General features: G+C 35.9%; 1 protein-coding gene across 1 annotated transcript in view; it reads right to left on the reverse strand.

Moving 5' to 3' along the window:
* The window catches only part of LOC134536927 (limbic system-associated membrane protein-like), a 1,114,650-nt gene that overhangs the window by 1,004,742 nt on the left and 86,786 nt on the right, over positions 1–23,122 (reverse strand). The gene's annotated exons all lie outside the window — the stretch shown is intronic.

Here is a 23,122-nt window from a genome sequence, read left to right on the forward strand (position 1 = left end):
TACCGTGGAGTGTGTGTGTGTTTGTCTGTGTATATATATATATATATATATATATATATATAATACACATAAAAAGAGAGCTTAGAGCTCAGTTTATCGGTGAGTACACTTCATTTTGTATGTTATAATTACTGGCCATAATCAAGCACTCAGACGCTTTCACATAGACTTTTTCATTTTGATTATTTTAAACTTTTTTCTATTACATTAACTTTACATGGCTTCACATTCATGGGTGCAAAAAACGTAGATTAGAACTATGGTCAGTAGGCCTTCTGCGTTACACAGTTTAAATCCCACTAAATGCAACACTACTTCCACAAACCCGCAAGAACATAGACAAGTTGTCACGGCAATCTATATAAAAGCTCTCTACTATCCCTCACCGAATGTCAAAAACAAAGCTGTCTTGTGCCTGTGTGTACATCTACGGCCGTACAAGTCACTGTAATGCCCACTGGATGTCCTCACGCCCCGTGGTCTTATTCTGTAATAGTACCTAGCAATAAGTTGTATTATAATTTTATTTACGTTGCATTTCCTTCACGTATAGCTTTATGATCTCTTGGGCGATTGTATAAGCATCGATTTTGTTTCTGATGGTAGACATCAGTCAGCAGATAACTATAATGTTTAAATAAAATATTACAAGGAAACTAAAATTGTTCGTTTTGTCGTACACCATAAGTTGAATATTAATTTGTATAGACATACATTGATTGCATTTTGAGCGTAAAAGGGTTTTATCTGCGCCGATCATTCAACAATAGGGGACAATTCAAAATTGTCTTGGAATAAAATAAAGAGTATAAACTGTCTGAGTAGCCCATCAGGAGTTTACGAGCTGATTGCGTACAAGAAAAAAAGCTGAAAGGCGGCCTTTCCGATGGGGCACAATTCAGGGTTTTCTTTCGCTTAAAACAGAGCGAACAGCCAACTCTGGAAAGGCAGCCCATCAGGATTTTACGAACTGTATGCGTACAAGGAAAAACCTGAAAGGCGGCCTTTCCGATGGGGCAAAATTCAGGGTTTTCTTTCGCTTAAAACAGAGCGAACAGCCAACTCTGGAAAGGCAGCCCATCAGGATTTTACGAACTGTATGCGTACAAGGAAAAACCTGAAAGGCGGCCTTTCCGATGGGGCGAAATTCAGGGTTTTCTTTCGCTTAAAACAGAGCGAACAGCCAACTCTGGAAAGGCAGCCCATCAGGATTTTACGAACTGTATGCGTACAAAGAAAAAACCTGAAAGGCGGCCTTTCCGATGGGGCACAATTCAGGGTTTTCTTTCGCTTAAAACAGAGCGAACAGCCAACTCTGGAAAGGCAGCCCATCAGGATTTTACGAACTGTATGCGTACAAGGAAAAACCTGAAAGGCGGCCTTTCCGATGGGGCGAAATTCAGGGTTTTCTTTCGCTTAAAACAGAGCGAACAGCCAACTCTGGAAAGGCAGCCCATCAGGATTTTACGAACTGTATTCGTACAAGGAAAAACCTGAAAGGCGGCCTTTCCGATGGGGCGAAATTCAGGGTTTCTTTCGCTTAAAACAGAGCGAACAGCCAACTCTGGAAAGGCAGCCCATCAGGATTATACAAACTGTATGCGTACAAGGAAAAAACCTGAAAGGCGGCCTTTCCGATGGGGCGAAATTCAGTGCCCACAACGATCTAACGAAAACTAAAAATTTATGAAAGGGAGCCTTTCCGATGGGGCACAATTCAGGGTTTTCTTTCGCTTAAAACAAGGCGAACAGCCAACTCTGGAAAGGCAGCCCATCAGGATTTTACGGACTGTATGCGTACAAGGAAAAAACCTGAAAGGCGGCCTTTCCGATGGGGCACAATTCAGGGTTTTCTTTCGCTTAAAACAAGGCGAACAGCCAACTCTGGAAAGGCAGCCCATCAGGATTTTACGGACTGTATGCGTACAAGGAAAAAACCTGAAAGGCGGCCTTTCCGATGGGGCACAATTCAGGGTTTTCTTTCGCTTAAAGCAAAGCGAACAGCCAACTCTGGAAAGGCAGCCTATCAGGATTTAAATAATTGTGTGTGTGCTCGAAAAAACCTGAAAGGCGCCCTTTCCAATGGGGCGCAATTCAGTCGCCCCATTGAAACCAAGAATTTTTCCATTCTCTACTTATAACCAGAACATTGTCAATTTTCTTTTTGCCTATTTATATAATTCACAAACGTGTGCATTTTCATGTCAATGCCATGTGTTCTTTGGCCTTGGCTACGTTCCAAGTTTGGGTCGCACATGAGTGCGTCAATTGTTTTATCTGTTTTTGACATTAGATGATTGTCCTTCAGGCCGAGCTCTATTAAAAAGCGTCAATAAAGTGGACATACTTTTACAATGTAGACTGACGCTTATAAACAATGCATAATTTGCACGTCTCTAATTATAACTGACAAAAAGTTATTTTTTTCCAAATAAATACTTTTTTGAGACTGTTGCATTTTTTGCTGTTGCAACAAAATATTTAGTGCTGACCAAAAACTTTATTTTATTTTGCCAATCACGCATGGAAAAAAAATCGCGTTGAACATTTAAAGGAAGCTTTGTTAGTTATTTACAAGAACCTTGATAATCTAGCCCTTAAAGCGTAGCATTTTCCAAATAACATAAGATTTTTGAATCCTTTACGAAATACTGGAGAAAAAACTGAAAGTTAAAGAATTGGACTAGAAATGCACCTGCAAGGTCTAGGGTTTGATTGGACCTCAACAATGGGAGCCTAACCCAATCCGGATACAGGAAGGATTTACATGAAAGAGCCTTTCGTGATACAGTTTTTATTTGTGTACAGCATTTAGTAGTTTCTGGACCGAATTGTGCCTTTTGTTTCTATAAAGAGCGAGAACATGGCCCTATAACGTTTACACTGAAATTTTCTGATAATCTCTTTGTCTGACTGCAAATTTACTTACCGAATTTTGTTTTTGTATTGAATATAATATAAAAATAACGGCTGAAAAGTTCCGCGAATTAAATTGGAGACGAAGAAGACTCAAAGAAAATACAAACATTTAAAAACCATCCTTAAAAATTAATTTACCAATCCCGAAAAACTTTCCAACAAAAGAAAACCCGAAGTAACAGAAGATGTTAATCGTTCACAAACCAATTATATTGACACCAAATTCACTTATCATTAACTGCCAAACATTAAGCCGCATCGTCTTGAATGTTCGGACAGTGTATATTTCATCCAATTTATTCCCTATACGTATAAAGAAAAGTTCCTGTAGATACCTGCAAAATTTGAATTTTCTCCTTGTGCCAAACTAGAATTCATAAACGTTGACACAGTGGAGTATATTTTAGTTGCATCCAAATTAAACTTTCTCTCTGGGTTGCGCATGATTCATAAAGATGATTTTTAGGCGTGTCAAATAGCCTTTGCTCCAGTGAAAAACTTAATTCATTGAACAAATATTTTAAATCCATACTGTCACTAATTAACAGCCCGAGTTTCGCGGCTCTCTACCTATCTGGGAACCCCGCATGCCAGACTTGATGATTCTGTGGTGTATCGAGCCTTCAGCCATTTAATCGATAGTGTTTTTTCTCCGATCGAAAATATTTTTGTAATGAATGACCATAATTCGATTTCACCGTTCAGGTGTTTTTGGTTTGCAGTTCATTTATACCACCTTGCGGCGTTTTGAAAATTGTGGTCCGATTAAGGAAGTTGCAGAACGTACACATTCTTGAAGTTTACCTTTCATACAGTAAAGAAGATTTTGGTGTCTTTATTGAAATATAAGCATTACTTTAAATATGATGTAATACCAAAAACTAATTATCACAAAAATGTTTTATGCTAATATTTTACTCAAATTTCTGTTCATCGTTTATGAAATCATTTATGATTAATAAAATTATTATCAAATGATCCAAGTTAATAAATACAGACGTAAAGCACCCCTATTCGGATAGGCCCAGCGAATTTATAAATCAGCTTCACATGTCTGTGTTCCTACTGCTGCTTATTTCAATACAGAAATCATGGAATTAAATATAATATTTAAATATAGAAATTTCATTGAGTTGCTTAGAGTGGTTGATGCTATTATGCACTTTATACTGAGCCGAACGGAATTTGCTCACTAAAAAAAAAAAATTCGAAAAAAATCCTCTCATTAAATTATGCTGCGCGATAGTGCAGTCCTAATTTCTGACCGCCCGAAGCCAGAAAACAGATAAGAAACTCATTTAATTAGTACAGACCTAGAAAATTACTGCTATTTTCTGATTCCAAGTTGGAATCCATAAAAGCTCTCGTTATCGAGTAAGTCTCGTGTAATTCATTGGCTGGTATCACATTTAACTTCCTTTCGGGTAGCACATTAGTCGGTAAATTGACTTTTTTTTAATTCGCTTCCGGTAGTTTGATATAAAGACAAGGGTCATTCGGTTTACAACAATATCCAGTATAGACTTCAGCGAATTAGTAACGTAGTTTGGAAGGTTTCTGCTCACTGGTTTGAAGTCCAAGAAATTCAAATATTTTGCACGAAATTTAAGTTACGTTAAGTATAAGCTACGTAAAGCGTTAATATCTAGCTATCGACTACTCAGTATCACCAAGCACACTCACCTGAAGTGTACTCGGTCCAGCAGCAGAAGACCCAGCACTCGAGCAGAAAGGCGACCAGGAAGAACGCGCCCTTGGTGCGACGCTTCATGGCTGCTTGCTGTTGCTGCTGCTGCTGCTGTGTTCGGTCGCGGCGGGTTCTTCTTCGCTCACACTCGTTCACACTCGCTCACTCGCTCACTGCGACCCCGCCGGGGCCGAAGGTCGTCATCCGACGCAGGAGATAACCCACCTCCTCACCTCCGCAGATGAGACATGTCGCCAGAGCCGACCGCCAGCCTCAACGCCGCGCACAACGCAAAGGGAGATCTCCGAGTGGCATCGCTGCCGCAAGAAACAAGGAAACTCTTTCAGTGTGCGTTCTTCCCGATAGAGGTACTACTTGGTCACGCACTCGCACTGCTGCTCCCAGGACTACGGAGAGGAGAATATTCAATATGCATTAAATTAAACATACAAACATACTTATTTTAGTACTTGGTCCTTAGTTTCCACGTAAACATAAATCATTTCGTATGTTTCACTTACAGCACTGAAATTCAGAAAAATTGTAATTGTTAAAGATCAATGACTATAGTTATCTCTATTTAAGTTAAAAAAAAAATCACTTGGACAGTTCTATTTGCGTGCAGCACACAAACTTCAACAGGTATAGCTGTTTAAACTTATATTCACTAATTGCAGATTACATTATTTTAATACTTGTGTTACATCTTTGTTCGTGAACTTTTTTCCTATGTCTTCTCAGAGGTGACTAAAGATCGGAAACTAAACGAATATAAAAACTGAGCTGTCTGCCAAGACGGGTCGCTGGTGCTCCGAGGAGGCGGTGGAACCCCGCGCCGCGGCTCCGCGCTGGAGGGATCGCAGGGGGAGGTTGCAGCGTCCTCGCCGTGGCGCTGCCTTCGGCCGACTGGCGGGAGGGCGGCGCGAGCCCGCGCGTGGTTCCCCGCTCCGCCGCCACGCGGCGCTGCGGTCGCCCAGGCCGCGGCCCCGGGCAGAGCAGGCAGCCCGCGCGGCGCGGCCGAGTTCCGCTCGCCTTCGCCACGCGCTTAAGTGACGGGTTGGTCGATCTCCGTGTGCGTGCATTTGATAGCGCAATATGAGATTCGGTTGTAATTTTATTTATTATAAAATATATCATTAATATAAAAATGTTTATATACTTATGTAAGCGCGTTAGAAGTTATACTCTATTTTATTTAATTCACTAAACTATTTTAAAACTTAATGTAACAAATATAAATCAATTCATTACTCAGTATTCGATTCAACTTTAAGAATGTGTATGAAGATGATTATTTTATGAATTAATAAAATCGAGATGAATGATTAATAATAATTAAAGTCAATAAAGAAGCTAAATGTTTATTCTAATTTACTAATTTTCATTATTAATTAAATTATAATGTTATGATTTGAAATGCAAATAATTTATAAATATGAGAACATAACCTCACTTATATAAACTAAATTAAAAATTCATTAGATTATAATTGTTTTAATACCAGTATCCTTAGTATTTTAACACTTAAAGTTACTCTTTACTGTGGCTATTTTAGTCTACCAGATATGTTCCAGGGTAGTTTCTCAATCATAAATTTTGATTTGACACACCAATACTTTTGGTATGTCCCCTAATTTTTATGAAAGTGACGATATGTTCATAAACGTGGGTTCGCCATCTTTCTGTGAAAATTTTGTTTGCGCGCGCATACTAAAAAAATTCACTCTCATCATATTTCCATGCCACGCCTGAAGAACTATTACTTAATTAAGCCTTTTTTACAGATTTTTTAATGATACGAAAATTTTCAACATTATTATATTGTTATTGATTATTTATGAAGCATTAGAAATAAATATATGTTTTTCGTACTTAAAGAAAAAAATAAATTGGTACACATAAATATTGGTAGGATTTGTGATTAATAATTTCTTAATAATTAGTTACATGTTTTCCATACCGATGACAATGTTCTTTATGACAACAACTTACCTCTTTAATAAAGCATTTTTGAAGTGGCATGTGTAACTTGTAAATTGAAGTGGATTCCGGTGCCAGCCATTGGATTATAGCGAATTCCTACGATATTGGTATTAATTTTTCGCTTAAAATCAAGAACAAATTACACATATCTGAAGTAATACAGGATATCTTATTTCAGATGTATCTTATAAACCGTAACGGAGAATACTTTTTAACAGTAAAAGCAATAGAGTTTTAAATGATGAAACCGTTTACTTTATTGTTTTAGAATGCCATTTACAAAATAATGTTACTTGATAATAGTTATTTAATTAAAAGATAAATTTTCTATATATTTATTATTTTATGCAAATATTTTAAAGTCAAAGCACAGTAAATATTTAGGCTTTTTGTGGGAATATTTGTACACTATTCCCTCCATAATCGAAAGCTTGGCTTAATTTGTTTGAAGATTATCTCTAATTAAAAAACATATGACACTAATTTAAAAATTTTAAAATATGAAAAAATATGTCATAGTTACTCATAAATATTTAATTGTAACACATGTTACACGTGTCAAGAAGAGTTTATGTGGTCAGTAATTTAAAAAGCAAAGTATTTCACCAAAAAAAGAGGTTGTCTGTAAAGTCGGTTTACGGACGATCAATTTACGTGATAACGTCATAAGAAAACATAAATGAAAAATTGCACACTTTTTAATTTCCACATATTATCTATAGTTTTTGCAAATTTAATTTAAATAATTTGATTAAATGTAATCACTAACAATTAGTTATAGAAAAAAACTGAAATCAAATCAATGTCAATAAAATGTTTATTTGAAATAACGAAATTGAACAAATAATTAAATTTTTTAAATTGCTGCTTTTAAAAAGCCCACCTTAACCTGTTTGATATTATAGAAGAATTTCTCGCACGGTGGTTGGCCGGTTCTTGCACGCTTGACTCAGGTGGAACGTGACAAGGATTCATGCTTTTTCGTGCGTGCAGCCGGCGTTCATCGATTTATAAGACGTTATTACGTTAAAAAAAATGCGTGTTTCAAGTACGACAAACTTAAATTAGGTGTTAAGAAACTTCTTCTTAAATTCTTTGAATGGTTCGTGCAATGGTTTAGATAGATTTAAGACGATTTTGGCATATAGTTACACCATTGCGGTTTACACTGTATGCTATAAGGAAACGTCAATAACGGAATAAATACTGAATATGCGAACACAAAAAAGAGGTTTGCTTCTTATGTATCATAAGCGGTTATTCGTAATTCCGACATGTGGTACGAAATAAATATTTTCGGGAGTGTCTACAGTTACATGATACGATAATTCAATAGTATTGTAACCGTGACACTATTCAGGAGGCCAATAAAGGTGAAATAAAGTTGTATGAATGTAGGAGCAGCATAGGCGCAACCACTATAAGGGGTAAGGTGTAGCAGTATAGGCAATCCAAAGCCCGCCTTAATTATCAGGGAATTATCAGTCATTAAAATATGTTTCTAATTTAATAGGTTGACTTGTTCTGAACTATTTTTAATGTGTTATTTAAAATAAAAGGCAGCTTCATTTTTTTTAAAAGTTATATAAGATAAAGTGTGAGATGTTTTAAACCAGTATAATAGAACAAAAAAATTGTTTAAACTAAATTTATATCTAATTTTACCGTAAAAATATTTTTTTTAAATAAGAATTGTTTTGATGGTGGTGTGATCTATTGTACGAATTATACATAGAACGAGATAAATTTAAAAACAATTGCGGCTTAACGTCTGGTCGAAATCGGGTTCATAAGTGACCGTGAGAGATGACAATAACAGAATGAATCATTGACGGAATTATTTGAGGCGAAAACGGACGTAGTCTATTTGACAAATAGCCCAACGGTCTATATCAACGTCCACCACGTTTCCCACAAACCCAGATCACCTTTAAATCATGTGGATGATAGGTCCAAAACCTTTCTTCATATTTCTTAGTACAAGACAAACAACCTTTCTTTAACACTTATTATTTCAAGTACATGTTTTTATTTTTAATTTGAAAATTAATTAACTAAATGGCAGAGGTGTATACTAATTATAAAACAACTGAAATGTCCACCAATGCTTTACCCGTGATTCGAACCCAGAAACCTTAACGCCGTAAGCCGGCGCGTATCCAACAGCGCTACTGAGGTCAGTTACCACTCAATCATGGCACTGAACCAATTGGATATTACAAATTGGATATTTTTTGCTAGTAAAAGTCCATAATTTCAATTGAATAGAAGCAGGAGAAGGTGTGACTGAAGAATTAACCTTTAGTTAGATGGGAAAGCCGTGTGTGAGTAGAATTCACGGGTACAAACGAGGTAGAGAAGGTTTAGAGGAGAGAGAGAGAGAAAGAGAGAGAGAGTGAAATAGCATCACCTGAATTCTTTACTCCTCGAGCTGAACTACTTGGTCGACCACCGTCCTAACGGGTAATTCAATCCACTAGTGGGCAGCCCCGAGAGAGAGAGAGATAGAGAGAGGGATAATGAGAGAGAGATGGAGAGGGATAATGAGAGAGAGATGGAGAGTGTGCCCTGCCCGGGTGTAGGCAGGGGATGGAGCGGTCAAATGTTTTGTGTGTAGTGACGTCAGGTGGGAGTGGTTACTCGTGCAGTCGTGCGAGGCTAAGGCATGGCCACGGGGGGTTGCACACGGGACAGACGGTGGGCGAGCAAGAAATAAGAAACCAGGAAAGAAAAAAATAACAAACAAACGTAAATCCCTTCTTCTTCTTCCTCCCGCGACTCGTACATTATCCTCGTTTGTTCATCCACACGCTAGATTTGAAATATCAGAAACTATTCCGAAAACTTAAAATTTAATTTTTTTTTATTTATTACAGTGAAAGAGTTCGATTATTTACCAGTGATTTTTCACTGATTTGTCAGTAAATTTCCCAACTTCAAACACAGATTAATAGTGTAATTCACTCATCACCAGTCAGAAACAAATTTTTGGCAGAATATTCATTTACTGTACGTATTTAAATATCAGATTAATATTTTTAGTGTAGTCGTTACCGTTTAGTTGTAGCTAATAGGACTTGATTTCAAACAAATGTCGTACTGGTAGTAGTGAATGATAAATACTATTACCTAATCTTATATTTCGTATAGATAATTTATTAGTAGTATATATTGTTTCCTCCGGGCCCAGGTTCCAGGTTAAGGAGCGTGAAGAAACGACCATAATATTGAATTATGACGTCACGGGGCGACCATATTGAACGTTGACGTCCCTGTTGCCCATTTCGTTACATTGGTCATCGTGGATTAGGAAATTACGGCGGCCACCTTGCATGACTTTGACCTTGAACATGACATTTGACCTTGAACATGACATTTGATCTTGAGATTTGACCTCGACCATTGACCTTTGGCCTGTCACCAAATTGTACTCCGCCATCTTGATATTGTTCACCACACTCCCCAAATATTGTAATATTCATTACGACCACCATAATAAATTCTAATTTCACATCCGCCATCGTGGATATGATGTGACAACCAAGTTTTTCAATTCTGACAACAAGTCCACCATCTTAAACGATGTCACGACCACCATCATTGTCTTTATGTTTTGATGGATGCCACCATCGTGGAAACCGACATCTTTTATTCTGCTGTTTGTTTCTAAAGAGCACCACCATTGGACTGTCTCAGGCATTAAATATCTGTGTTCTATTACCTGCCAATCTTGTTATAGTCCTTAATATAAATTTTTATACAAAACACATTGGAACAAAATATTTATATAAAATACATGAAATGTGGTTGATTCAAACCATGTCAGCGTAGACCGCACGGCCATCGATATATTTACCAGGCCAAGAATTAATTAAGGTATATAAAAACATAACACACATACTCGAACTGGGATATTTTCATTTAAAGGAATAATAGCATTTCCTGTTCGATTCCGCGCCACCATATTTATTTTCAATACTTGCAACCAGGAGCGATATTTAACACAATTGTCTCCTAGAAGATACAGCTGTCATCCTGATTTTAGTAATCGGTACAAGGAGTGCTAGTGTCAAGTCGTACACATGCCATCTTTTAGAGGGCACTGCCGCCATATTAGTTTAAATTTTGTCTGTTAAAGTGCAATAATAATTTATTACCTTTACATCAGCCATTTTTTCAGCCATCTGGGCCGCCATCTTTAAAATCTGTAATTATTTAGCTATAAATTAGAGGGAAAAATCTGAAAATCTTAAAAAAAAACACATTAATTTACTGATTTATTCGATCGATTCCTGTCCTTCCTCAGTTAGATCCATGGACGATACGATAAAGATATTTTTAAAATAAAATTGCTTAAAATGTGACAGGTTTATCAAAAAATAACAAAATTACAAATTAAAAAATTATAACAGAATTTATACTCTACAACAAGAAAATTAGGTACTAACGTTTCTCGATTTCTGCAGTCTTCTTAGAGAATCAAGCAAGTCCTTTGCATGTGTTTTCGGGTAATTTCTACATGACAGTCAATGTACCAGGCACATCGAATTAGTGGTCACCCAGAGCCAATTTTTTTTGCCCACGCATGTCCAGTTTGTGGCCCGACATGTCTATTCAGTGGCCAAGAACGCACCACGTCCAGTAGGTGGCAAGACACATCCAGTTGTTGGATAGACACCTCTAGTAGGTGGTCAGACATATCCAGTCTTTAGAAAGAGGCCTAATTTTTCGATACTTAGAATATCATTCAAACAAGTCATGTACAAAGTCATACGCATAGGCCAAACATCTCCGAACTACGAGGCCAATCATGTCCTAACTACAGACTTTCCTCATTCAACGAAATTGAAGCATATTTTGTAGCACATTGGACAAAAAGGAAGGAAATTGGAAAATGATGGAAGCACATTTGAAGCACATTCGACAAAAATTAAGCACATTGGAAAAAAGGAAAATATTTGAAAACACATTCGAAAATAAAAGCACTTTTGGAAGTATATTCGACAAAAAGGAAGCACATTGGACAAAAAGGTATATGACTAAAAGGTAACACATTTTATTTAAAAAATCAAGCAAACATTAAATAATCTATAGTATTTTAATTCCAAAATATTTTTTTGTTTATATGTATATTTTATTTTGATATTAATATTTCTTTGAAGTTTTAATCATTCTTCTTTCAACACAAACTTTGTTTATAGCGATAATAATAACTACTTTTATCGTTAGGAAATGTTTAATGCCGTACTGATTGTACTGTAAATAGCCTACACATAGAAAAATATTAAATTTGCAGTTACAAACTCAGGAGTGGTTCATATAAAAACATGGTAATTATAATGGCAAAAAAAAGAGATTTATAGTTTACAAGAATAACTTGAAAAACAGCATGGAGAAATAAGAAGTAATGAATGTGGTGTGTACGTAAATAAAGATCCTTTTTATATTGCGCAAGTGCAGCCACTGAGGTAGTAAGACGTTAAGCGGTGGGTGCATACCATGATGCGTTAATATATTAAGTCAAAATGAGAACAACTGCCCCCCTTCCTTTATTGATAATTTTTTACAGCTTATCTTTTGGCATATGGCATTTGGTAGGAGTAATTTCGTGAATGGAATTAAAGACTCGTGGAAAGAAAATGTGTAACCATGGTGGTGCCATCTGTGGCGGATGGTGCGAACCAAAAGTCACAAAGCAAAAGAGAAACTTTTTTAGCATGAACTGTTCGTCTATAATCAGGTTTAAAGCTGGGATTTTTTTTAAAAGTCTTTTTTAACTTTTATCGGTGCCATTTTATTATGCAGTTTGAAATTTCTCTCTGCAAAGCGAAATTATTCCATAGTCAATGTAGTTGCTCCGGCGTGGAAACTACATGCGATCCGCGACATGATGTGTAGATGATAACTTAATTTGCAGATATATTTATCACGCAGGGCATTGTTTTAAAGACTTCTACGTTAAATTTTGTGTACAAGATTCATATAATATGTGTATTTTCAACATTAGAAAACATGAATTTCCTCATTACCGAGGTTTGAAATTATACATCACTGGCGAGTACTGAAAAACTCGTTGAAATGTGTTGTTTTTTTTTTTTAATTTGGATATATAATTATTTTTTTTAATGAATTTTAATGTACGTACCTTCCTAATGAGGCGTAAAAATGTTCCAACACAACTCAATCTTAGTGTATTCATCTGAAGCTAATAATCAAAGTTGAAGCACTAGCAATGAAGCAGCTGCGACATGCTGAGCATGGTGACCAGCTGTGGATCAGACACCCGCTGCACAGTCTAACACGCAGCGGGTGCGCGCGGCAAGCCGCCGCCAGGAGCGCTTCTGTCCCGGGCGGGAGTTGGTCGTGAGATGAAGGAGGTGGGAGGCAGTATTATGCGGGGATCAAAAGGGTCCGCTCGTGGGAGGCATGGGGGGAAACTCATTAGGGACGGGCGGAAGCGAGTGGGAGCGAGTGCAGTGTGGTCCACGAGGGGTAGGCACGGGGGGCCGAGAGAGGGGGGATGAATGTATCACGAGCCCCCCCCCCCTCCTTCACCCGAGGAGGCCCGGGCCCGCGCGAAGACAGGGAAGCTCAAGGCGTGCCTCGTAAACGACGAAGCATCTGCTGCCCACGTGTCTCTGGGAAACGAGGGACGCTGTCGGAAGACGTGCGGCGTCGAACGTTAATATACCGGAGGCCTGCAAAAATTACTCGTTAGAATCCACAAACATGTACGTTGCAATCGAGCCTAATTCCACTGTTAAGTGATTTACGGTACTTTCAAATGTGTATGATAATCTGGGCTTGAGTAGCAAGGGTTATTTATTGAAGGTAGCCTACAAAAATTTTCACTCTGCTGTCACAAAATAATAACTCGTTTCGCAAGTATATTGGAATAATTTAGGTTTGTATTTTTCTGATATTACAGAAATTAAAATGAATAATTAAATAAAAAAAAGTATTTACGATATTATGTTAGTGCAGAAACTTGAAGGACATTTAACCGTATCACATAAATTTTCTTTATAAATGTTGTAATCTGTTGCATTAAGAAGTCGGAATTGAAAAAAATATTTAGATTACACTTTTTACGTATGAGCATATTTGAATTTATTATTTAAAAAGTTAGTGATTAAAAATTTTAATATAATTATTTTCTGACTTAGATAAAAGCAACGCAAAGAAATTAAAATAAGGAATGATTGTATATGAAAAGTTACTATAAGTAATATAAAAATAACTGAAATGATATTTTTGTATTATTTATAGTGAATAAAGTAAAATTGTTAATTAATTTAAAAAATGTTACTGCCTATTTTAAATCTGACTTCATGTGGATTTGAAGATAAAAATTTCACTTGTTTCGTTTGTTGTAGTTAAAAAATTATTTGTTCTGAAAGTTAACTTATGATAGTAAAAATGAAGAAAAATATTTCAATTGATATTTAACCTTAAAATCTGTATAGTACTTCTTATAATTTTGCAAAAACCAAATTAATTTTACTTGGGTCTGCATGAAGAAATACCAAGAAACTAATGTTACAAATATATTTAATTGGTTTTTAATAAACATTAAGGAATTATAAAAAAGGCCATACTATAGTTTAAAATGTTATTAAAACCTCTAAATATAGAACATGATGGTTTAAGACAACAGCAATGTTGTAACTTAAGTTCCTTTAAGTGAGCACCTGTTAATGTTAGATACTTAACATTTAATTTCCTTAAAGTTAAGCTTTATATATAAAATATTTTCGTAGATTAAAATTTTAGTAGCATGTTCATGTAATCATCGATATAGTGTGTTAACATTTATAAGTAGATGATTTGTAATTTGTAACATATATTAATTTGATGCCTACATAAATTTAATAAAGAATAATGACCCATAAAAATATTAAAACTAAACAGAAATGAAATTTCACTTAAAGTTATGAAGATTTAACAACAAATAAGCTGGTTTATTAAATTTATTTGATTTTATCTTAAAACTTTTCCAAAGTCTTCAAGTTTATTTAAGAACTTTTTTATGTCCATATACTGAATCTTCGCATTTTCTTTTCATCTCGATTGCGTAGGTTTATTTTATTGAGAAGTCCCTTAGATACAATATCCTACAAACACCTGCACCTATAAAATGAACTAAAATAAAGCTCCAATCGAATGCAGTTTAAAAATAAGAATTATTATTTATTACTTTATATAAACTATAAATATTGTTAAATAAAATTTACAACTTTTAGTAAAAATTGACTTATATCACTTATTAGTTACGTTAAAATTATTCTGTAATGAAGTATTACTAAGGTCTCATAACTTTAAAATTTTTAACAAAAATCGTTATAATATCAAATTTTCTTCGATTTTGCACATAAGAAAAAGTAAAAACTAATTGTAGGTGTTTGAATAATTAGTTTTTTATTTTTTAAAAAATAATGTTTGGTGTCTAGAGCAATTTTCATTAGAGTATATGATATTTGGAGTTTAAAAATGTGTCTTTATTTAGTAATGTTAACCTTATTATTTTAATTAAGAGTTCATTCGATGCACAAAATATTTGTTTTACAGAAAACCAAGACAATATTGTCCATTGGTTCCCTGGAGGAGTAAATCCACGCCACAGGGGTTTAGCATGCATATGAGAGTATGTCCTTATCAGAAGCACAAAACCTCTGTGTATTGAGGATTTCTGGGGAAAAAAATGATCAAAACCGCAAATATAGGTTCGGTTCCGTAAACTCACATTTGCTTCGATTCAACCACGATCGACTATCGAGTTAGTCTCTAGCTGTTTGATGGTGGCTTGGGGGGGGGGGGGGGGGGGGGGGGCTAGGCCGCAGAAAAAGAGGACTCAGCTTCCGTGTTTACACAGTTAGCTTGTCCGTAACTTGAAATCTGTGTGCTAATTCTGTGCTTTGAGGAAACGTAGGCGGTTGTATCACCAGCGTAGAAAAGTATTATGTTTGCAGTTTACGTTCACCGGGATACTAGGCCTCGCCAATAAAGATTTTAGAATTTTTGCTCACGCTTGAGCTCTAGAATACCAACAAAAATTCTGCAAGGAGAACCAAAAATTAAAATTGTAAATATAAATAATGTGTAAACTACTTGCTTATATATATTTCATTGTAGTGATACCAGTAAATCATTTAACGTATCCTCGAATTCTGCTGAGGAACATACAAAGTGTATGCATCTCAATTAATTCTATTTTTTCTTCACAATTTACCGTCTAGAACCACTGGAACAGAAAAAAATGACTTCACGTGGGTGAAGTCCAGTCCATGACTTCTGACGTCGGTAAGTGGCCAGATGTAAATCTTATGCCACATCATGCAACAGAATGCTCTGCGGAAGGTTTACTGAAATACGAGGGTCATTCTTAAATTCTTCCAACACCCCCATCACCACGTCATGTACTTGTACATTTCTTCGCCAGTCCCACGCTAACAGCGAGCCGTAACGGTCGTTTATTCGTATTGTGCCTTTGAAATGTGAGGCAACATCAACGATCCCGCCAAGTGTGAGATTCTTTGTGAAATACGCTTTATTAATGCCAAAAAAAAAAAAAAAAAATCTGCCCTATCGAAATTTACAGACAGATAACTGAGGTTTATGGCAATGTCATGAAAAGAGCTTCAGTTCTAAAATGTTACAAAATGCTTAATGGTGGGCGAACGAATATTCATATGAAGAACGCTTGGGCCGAACTTCAGTTGTGACTTAAATCAATGATTGAGAGTAAAATTCAACAGGATAAGCGTGTCACTATATGGAAGTGACAGTAAACTGAAAGAGAACGTTAGTCACTGGTTCAACCACTTGGCGGTAACTGAGTGTACAGAAGTGATAGAAAAAAGTGATAGAAAATCTGTTAATACTCTATCACAAATGTTAAAATTTTTTAAAATAAAACAATAAAGGAAAACGTTGAAAAAATAGCTAAGGTTACATAAGTGTTGTAAAACAAGTTAAGTTTCATTTCCTTAAATATTAATATATATATATATATAATTTTTTTTTTTTACTTTTGGAATGATCTTTGTGCGTATCTTAGTATTTAAAGATACTGAATATGTCTTGGTGGTAATTCCATTTAAACATTTACCCCTCTCCCACTATATTTTCTTGTCTCTTTTCAATGAAAATAATATAGTGTTTTGTTTCACATCTCGTAAATCAATAGCTACTATGTCGACTCCAAGAACCACTATTGCCAAGAAACTGCCAAAGCACACTTAAAATTAACAGCGGGTCTTTGAATCCTACAAATACGATGGATTCACATGTGGAAGGCTGTGAGCGATACACGCAGCATTCAGCCTTTTCGTGACAAACTTGCGACTCAAACATGAATTCCCCACTAACAAAATGGTTTGCCAATGAATCATAGAATCGCACCCTGCACACACGTGACACTCCGATATGACGATGGTATGATTCACTTATGCGAAAGGTAATCAACGACACACTAGGTACAGGTTGTGAGCTCAATGGAAGCAGATTTGAAGATTCATTAAAATACAGACAATTGGCGAGAGAGCAACATCTAAATTTTCAAGGAGGCTTCTCGAAAAGTTGGACGATTCTGTAGCACATAAAGTGCCATTATGAATAGCAGTTCGCAGCAAAAGCGTAGATCTATCCTTACTACAATAACACATCCATGCATGTGAGAGATTAATGTCAAATATTTAATAAAGAACGTGATATTCAATACTGTTTATAAACTAGTAAACGACTATTCCGAAATAAAAAAAAACTTAAAAGAGTAAGGTAAAAATGTACCCAACTTAATTTTTTTATAAACCACGACACACCTAAAATTTTTGTGACAGTTATTCTGCAGTGGTTTATATTTACTTTCCGCAGTAAGTATGAACGCTATTACACTTTTTTTACAACACATGTTACATATGTTTACTAATGGACAAACATAGTAAAATAATAACTTAACTAGTATCAGATAATTAAATTTTATAAGATAGGTATATATATATTACTAAATCTACTACATATTTAAAATAACATATAGATTTTTATTTGTTTCTTGTATTCTTCAAATAGAGTTTCTTTCCTCTATTTTAAAACGTGTCCTGCCTTCCTGCATACTAAGAATTTTTTTTTGTAAAAACACCACAGGCCATTTATTAATGCCATTGTTCTTCCAAACCTACAAAGCGTTTTTACGCCGCTCGATCAAAACTTTTCCGTGCCAGGGGCGACATATTACAGCCTCTTAAACCAGGAAACACTTTCCGAGTGGGATCGCACGCAAAAGGCTGGCCGCACTTCGCACGTCCGTGGTGGGTGCGCGGGACTAAGCCAGCCGCGCCACTGCTGAAGGGGCTGTGGAGGGGGGGGGGGGGGGAGAGGAGGTCACACTGTACAGAGGCGTGTACTTGCAATTAACGTGGCATTAATCTTCGCACCCGCGGCAACAAGAAAACCTTCGAGTCCCGGGGACAATGAACGGGTATTTGGGTCGCCAGGCAGAAGTGGGCGGGCATTGTTCCGTGTGTGTGTGTGTGTGTTTCAGGCCACCGTTGAGGACTTGCGAATTGGGAGGGTGGTTGGCATTGGTTAGCAAAACCGGGAGCGAGAGAAGTTTGCCGGGTTTCAGAAGGGGCGAAAAAGAGGGTGGTAAGAGGGTATGCGAACCGCCGTCGTTAAATCCTCCTAGAACGAATGTAATTTACGACGCTAGGCCGCAGATGTAATACGCGTATTTGGAGCAAGAAATTATACAGGCAGTCATCCAGGAAGTAAAAATTAAAAATTTCGGGATATTTAAAACAGATACAGCAAGATTTGAGTGATTTTTTTAACTGGTTTTCCTAAATCCATAATTATATAAATTATAAGTCAAATATTTAATTCCTATGGCAAATTTCACTCTCAGCAGTTTTGTATGAGGCCGTAACTTAAGTAACATTGATTATTTTCAACATTTATTGCCCACAGATTGTTATTGAATGTGTTTTCAAGAAAATCATTTTTTTTTTTACAATTAAATTCTCTGCGAACAAAGAAATCATACAAAGAAAGCCGTAGTAGACGGAAGCCAGTATGTTGTTTTGTTGGAGACCCTAATAGGATGATGTCCGTAGAAATAAGAAATCAGTAGCGAAAGACGAAAGAAACAAGCTTAAGACGACAGGATTTCATACCGACAGAATTTCACGATGACAAACAAAGCACGCGTATTGGTATCATATATATTAATTTGGTCTCAACCAGAGTGTGTATATATATATATATATATATATATATATATATATATATATATATATACACACACACACACACACAAGCGTAGTCTAACGAGTTCTGAGGAAAAATTGTTCAGATATTTTCATCCATGTTTCCGAACAATATAATGTTTATCTGTCCTTCATGTAGTATGTGAATTTACAAAATTGATTTCACTGAAATATGAACATAAAATTATGACAATAACTATAGTAGGTTTAGATTTTGTGAAGTGAGGTGTTTCTTTCTATATTTATTATTTAATTTGCATTCTTATTCTTAACTGTATAAAGGAAAGTACCAACATTTATTTTGTTCCAAAATGAAATAACTTATAATGCATACAAAAATAAATATTTAATTTAAACCACATAATTTTTTATGCTTAAAATGGCCTAAATAATACCAATTTTATGATTAAAAAAATTGGAATGTAAGTATCTTCTTCGTAGATGTTTTTATTTTTTCATGCAGAGAAAGATAATTGGGCCTCGATAAAGAATATTTCGACAGAAAGGCGTTCCCGGAAAGGGTTCTGGAAAAAAGCTAAAACAATATTTGTCTTGCACAATATACGAATATACGAATTTGTATGAAATATATTTAGGCGATTATATGTTTTTTTTTTTTCATTTTTCCAAGAGAAATATTAATAATACAACAGTAGTTGATTCAAAAATTATTTAATTAAGGAATTAACCAATTTGGTTTTGATGTTGTGTATATATTGAAATCAGGAAGTTCAATTGATCTTTATTTAAGTGGGAGTTTTTCAAGTAATTTTGGTAGGTCCGGCTACAGGGTTCTATGGTGTCGGCCGCGGACATAGTTTGTCACGTCAAGGCGGTCATCTTGGAAAACTTTAACAATGGCCATTGACCTTGAAGTCCCATATTTGTTCAAAATTTTCCAAAATCACCAAAATTTGCCCATTTGACCCTAAATTCGTCAAAATTACTAGTTATTATAAAATAAATTTCGCCAAAATTTCTACAAACAATAAAAAATTAATAATTTGTTTAGATAGAAAAAAATTTCCGTTTTGACTGAAAATTTCCCCATTATCCCCTCAAAAAATTTCGGAAGCTTGTAAAGCCCTTAAAAAAGGAAGGTGCTGAAACAAGTGTTTTCATAATTAATTTTAGTATTAAATCTCTAGTTAAGGATTTTCGAAATATTGAAAGCACTGTACTGCCTTTGTATAAGTTCAAACGCCTATATATTTAAGGTTAATTTTTCTTACAGTGGTCCCTGTGCTCCAGCTATCGAATCACTTATTATTGCGAATAATCAACACAGATAAACTCCTCATTAGACTCCTCATTAGATGTACACCTAAGAGAGAGATAAATGGGTATGTTTTCCGTGATTTTAAAATAAAAAATAAATTTCTAAGGAAAAAAGGTGGTTGTCTGTAAAGTCGGTTTACGGACGATAATTTTAAGCGATAACGTTATAAGAAAACATTGGTGAAAAATTGCTTACATTTTAATTTTAAATATTATTTACAGCTTTTACAAATTTAATTTAAATAATTTGTTTAAAAATAATCACGAACAATTAGTTATAGAATTTAAATGAAATCAAAACAATGACAAGATATTGTTAATTTGAAATGACGGAATTGGACAAACAAATCAAATTGTTTTAAATTGCTGCTTTAAAAAAGCCCGCCTTAACCTGTTTAATATTACAGAAGATTTTCTCGCACGGTGGTTGGCCGGTTCTTGCACGCTCGGCTCAGACGGAACGTGACAATGAGTAATGCTTTTTCGTGCGTGCAGCCGGCGTTCATCAATTAATGAGACGTTATCACGTCAAAAAGGCTTAATTTTCTTCAAATGACAAAAACTTAAGCTTCATTTTTATTTTGGATAGTGTCATGACATCCATTTTGAATTATGACATCACTGCCAACAAACTGGATACCGCAATTGTTAATTATACTACATCCGCCATTCTGTTTTCTAGAAAGTTCCGACATATGGTATTACGCCATTTTGGATTATCACCATGTCCGCTACATTGCAATTTCATCATTATTATCTTACCTCATGGTAATTCTTTACATTATAACCATATTGCCACAAAGTGAAAATAAAAACAATTAATATTCTATGCACAGGATTTGTTGAAACTCTTTTTATTTAGAACATTATAAGTTGGACTTAACATAGTTGTTTATACGCTCGTGGGGTAGTAATTATAATAATATGTGTGATTAAGTTAATTAAATAATAATTCGTGACAAATAATCACCATGTAAATCTAAAGCATGAAATGCACTATACATTACCAGAAAAAAAAATATTTTGGTACACAGATACAACCATGCTCAAATAACACTGTTTATGAATACTGATTAACAAAAGTAATTAAAATAATACGTACTTGAAATAAGACCATTTACTTGCGAATATGGTCCGTAGCGCGGTGCAAAACAATAAATTCACACCCCGTTGTGTTGCCCTCTGCCCAAATACTCCCTTACTAGATGCAGCAAGTCGGGTGGCGTCAGGCGCAGGCGGGTTCCTACCGTCTCGACCCGCCTATGCTTACAGCATTGTATGGTTCAACCTGAGCCGCACGCCACCACGTGGAGCCCGCTCAAGGGAACGAGTTCTCTGCATCGTCCACAACCTTTTACCGTCAGAAATCGTTTCAAAACAATGTTTCACGAAAACGTTGCATTAAAATTCAGCCTTGAAATTTTACTCCTATCGTGCCCAAATAATTTTCACTTCAATATGTTTATAATGGTGCATGCGTAGTTAAAACTTTACCCTACATATGTATATGCGCAACTCGAGTATACTAAGCCCCGTTTATCTGCTTGATAAAACTCTAACAGTGATTGATCAACAGACAACACACAGCTCAAACCGGTGGGTCTAGAAGTATGAAATTTTGTATAGGAATGAGCACTAATAATGTATTTTTTTAAATCTATCAGTAAAGGTGTAAAAAGAAGTAGCAAATTTTGTATTAAGAAAAAAATTGTTTTAAAGTTACAGCGATAATAATTTTTATATATTTTCTTCAAAAGAAATAATACAACACTTTATTCATTATTTTTTATATTCGATACCTTGGGGGGAGGGAATTACAGATAAAATTTCCCGTTGTTCGTCAGAAATTCCAATGGCAACGAATGTTCAATTGTTGCTGCTTTCTTCGTCACCATATCAACGGCTCTTTGTCTCCGTTAAAATTTCATGAGAGTTTTAAAGATGAAAATTTACCATTTTTCAAGTATATATCTTACAGTGTTGAAACACGGCAGTGATGATAGACATCAAATGAAAACAATGTTATTCAAAAATCAGCTCCCAAGGGTTGCTTAACCAGGCAACGCCTGGTACTTAAACTAGTCTTCTTATATATAAAAAATTAATGATTGTGTGTTGTTCGTCTTCTATACGCTCATACTTAGTTAATCCGATTGAGTTGAAACTTTGCACACAATAAAGGGTTATATATATAATACAGCTATATTTATGTAGAGACAGATATATAGAGATACCAAAAGATTTATAAATAGATATAGACAGATATGGATTTATATAGTAAGATAAAGTAAAATATAGATTGAGATTGGAAATTTGAGAGATATGGAGTGGTATGGAGGGATGAATATATAGAGATAAAAAGATATTAAGGAAGATATAGAGTTGCAGAGAAATATAGAGTTACGGAGGAATAAATAGAGAGCTAGAGAGAGACAAATTTTTTGTATGCGTGTTCAAACCTTAAAAAAAAAAATACAAAAATAAATTACAAAGAGGCATTGCAACGCATGTCTGGCATTAGCTAGTATTTTTTATAAAATTTCAGTCTTTATCGTCATTTTCGTTACTCCACTTTTCAAAGTTGCATCCCGATTTCTCAGACGTATTCACGTCACGAAGTGACACCTTATTCTGAACAGAGCCTAGGCCTGAAATTTCAGGCTGAAACGACCCTTGGGCGCCTCCTGTGTGGCGAAGCAGCGGGGAGAGAGGAGCGTGTTGTGAAGCGAGAACCTGAAAGGCGAGCGACTCTCCTTGACAACGTCGCCGACAAACACTAGTGGTTTTGGGGGGGGGGGGGGGGGGGGGTGTTCGCGAGTGGCGCAGCCGCTCCCGTGTTGTCCGTTAGGTGGCAGCGCGGCACTGCGGGAGGGTGGCAGGGAGGGAGGGGGAACGTGGCTTCTCACCCGCACCGCGGCGACAAAAGGCTTGCCGTGCCTCGCCCATATATGAGCGCGCTCTGCTAATGAGCGCCCCCGGGTTTTCCGCGTCA

The sequence above is a fragment of the Bacillus rossius genome, chromosome 1 (genome assembly GCF_032445375.1).
Source record: "Bacillus rossius redtenbacheri isolate Brsri chromosome 1, Brsri_v3, whole genome shotgun sequence".
NCBI lineage: Eukaryota > Metazoa > Arthropoda > Insecta > Phasmatodea > Bacillidae > Bacillus > Bacillus rossius.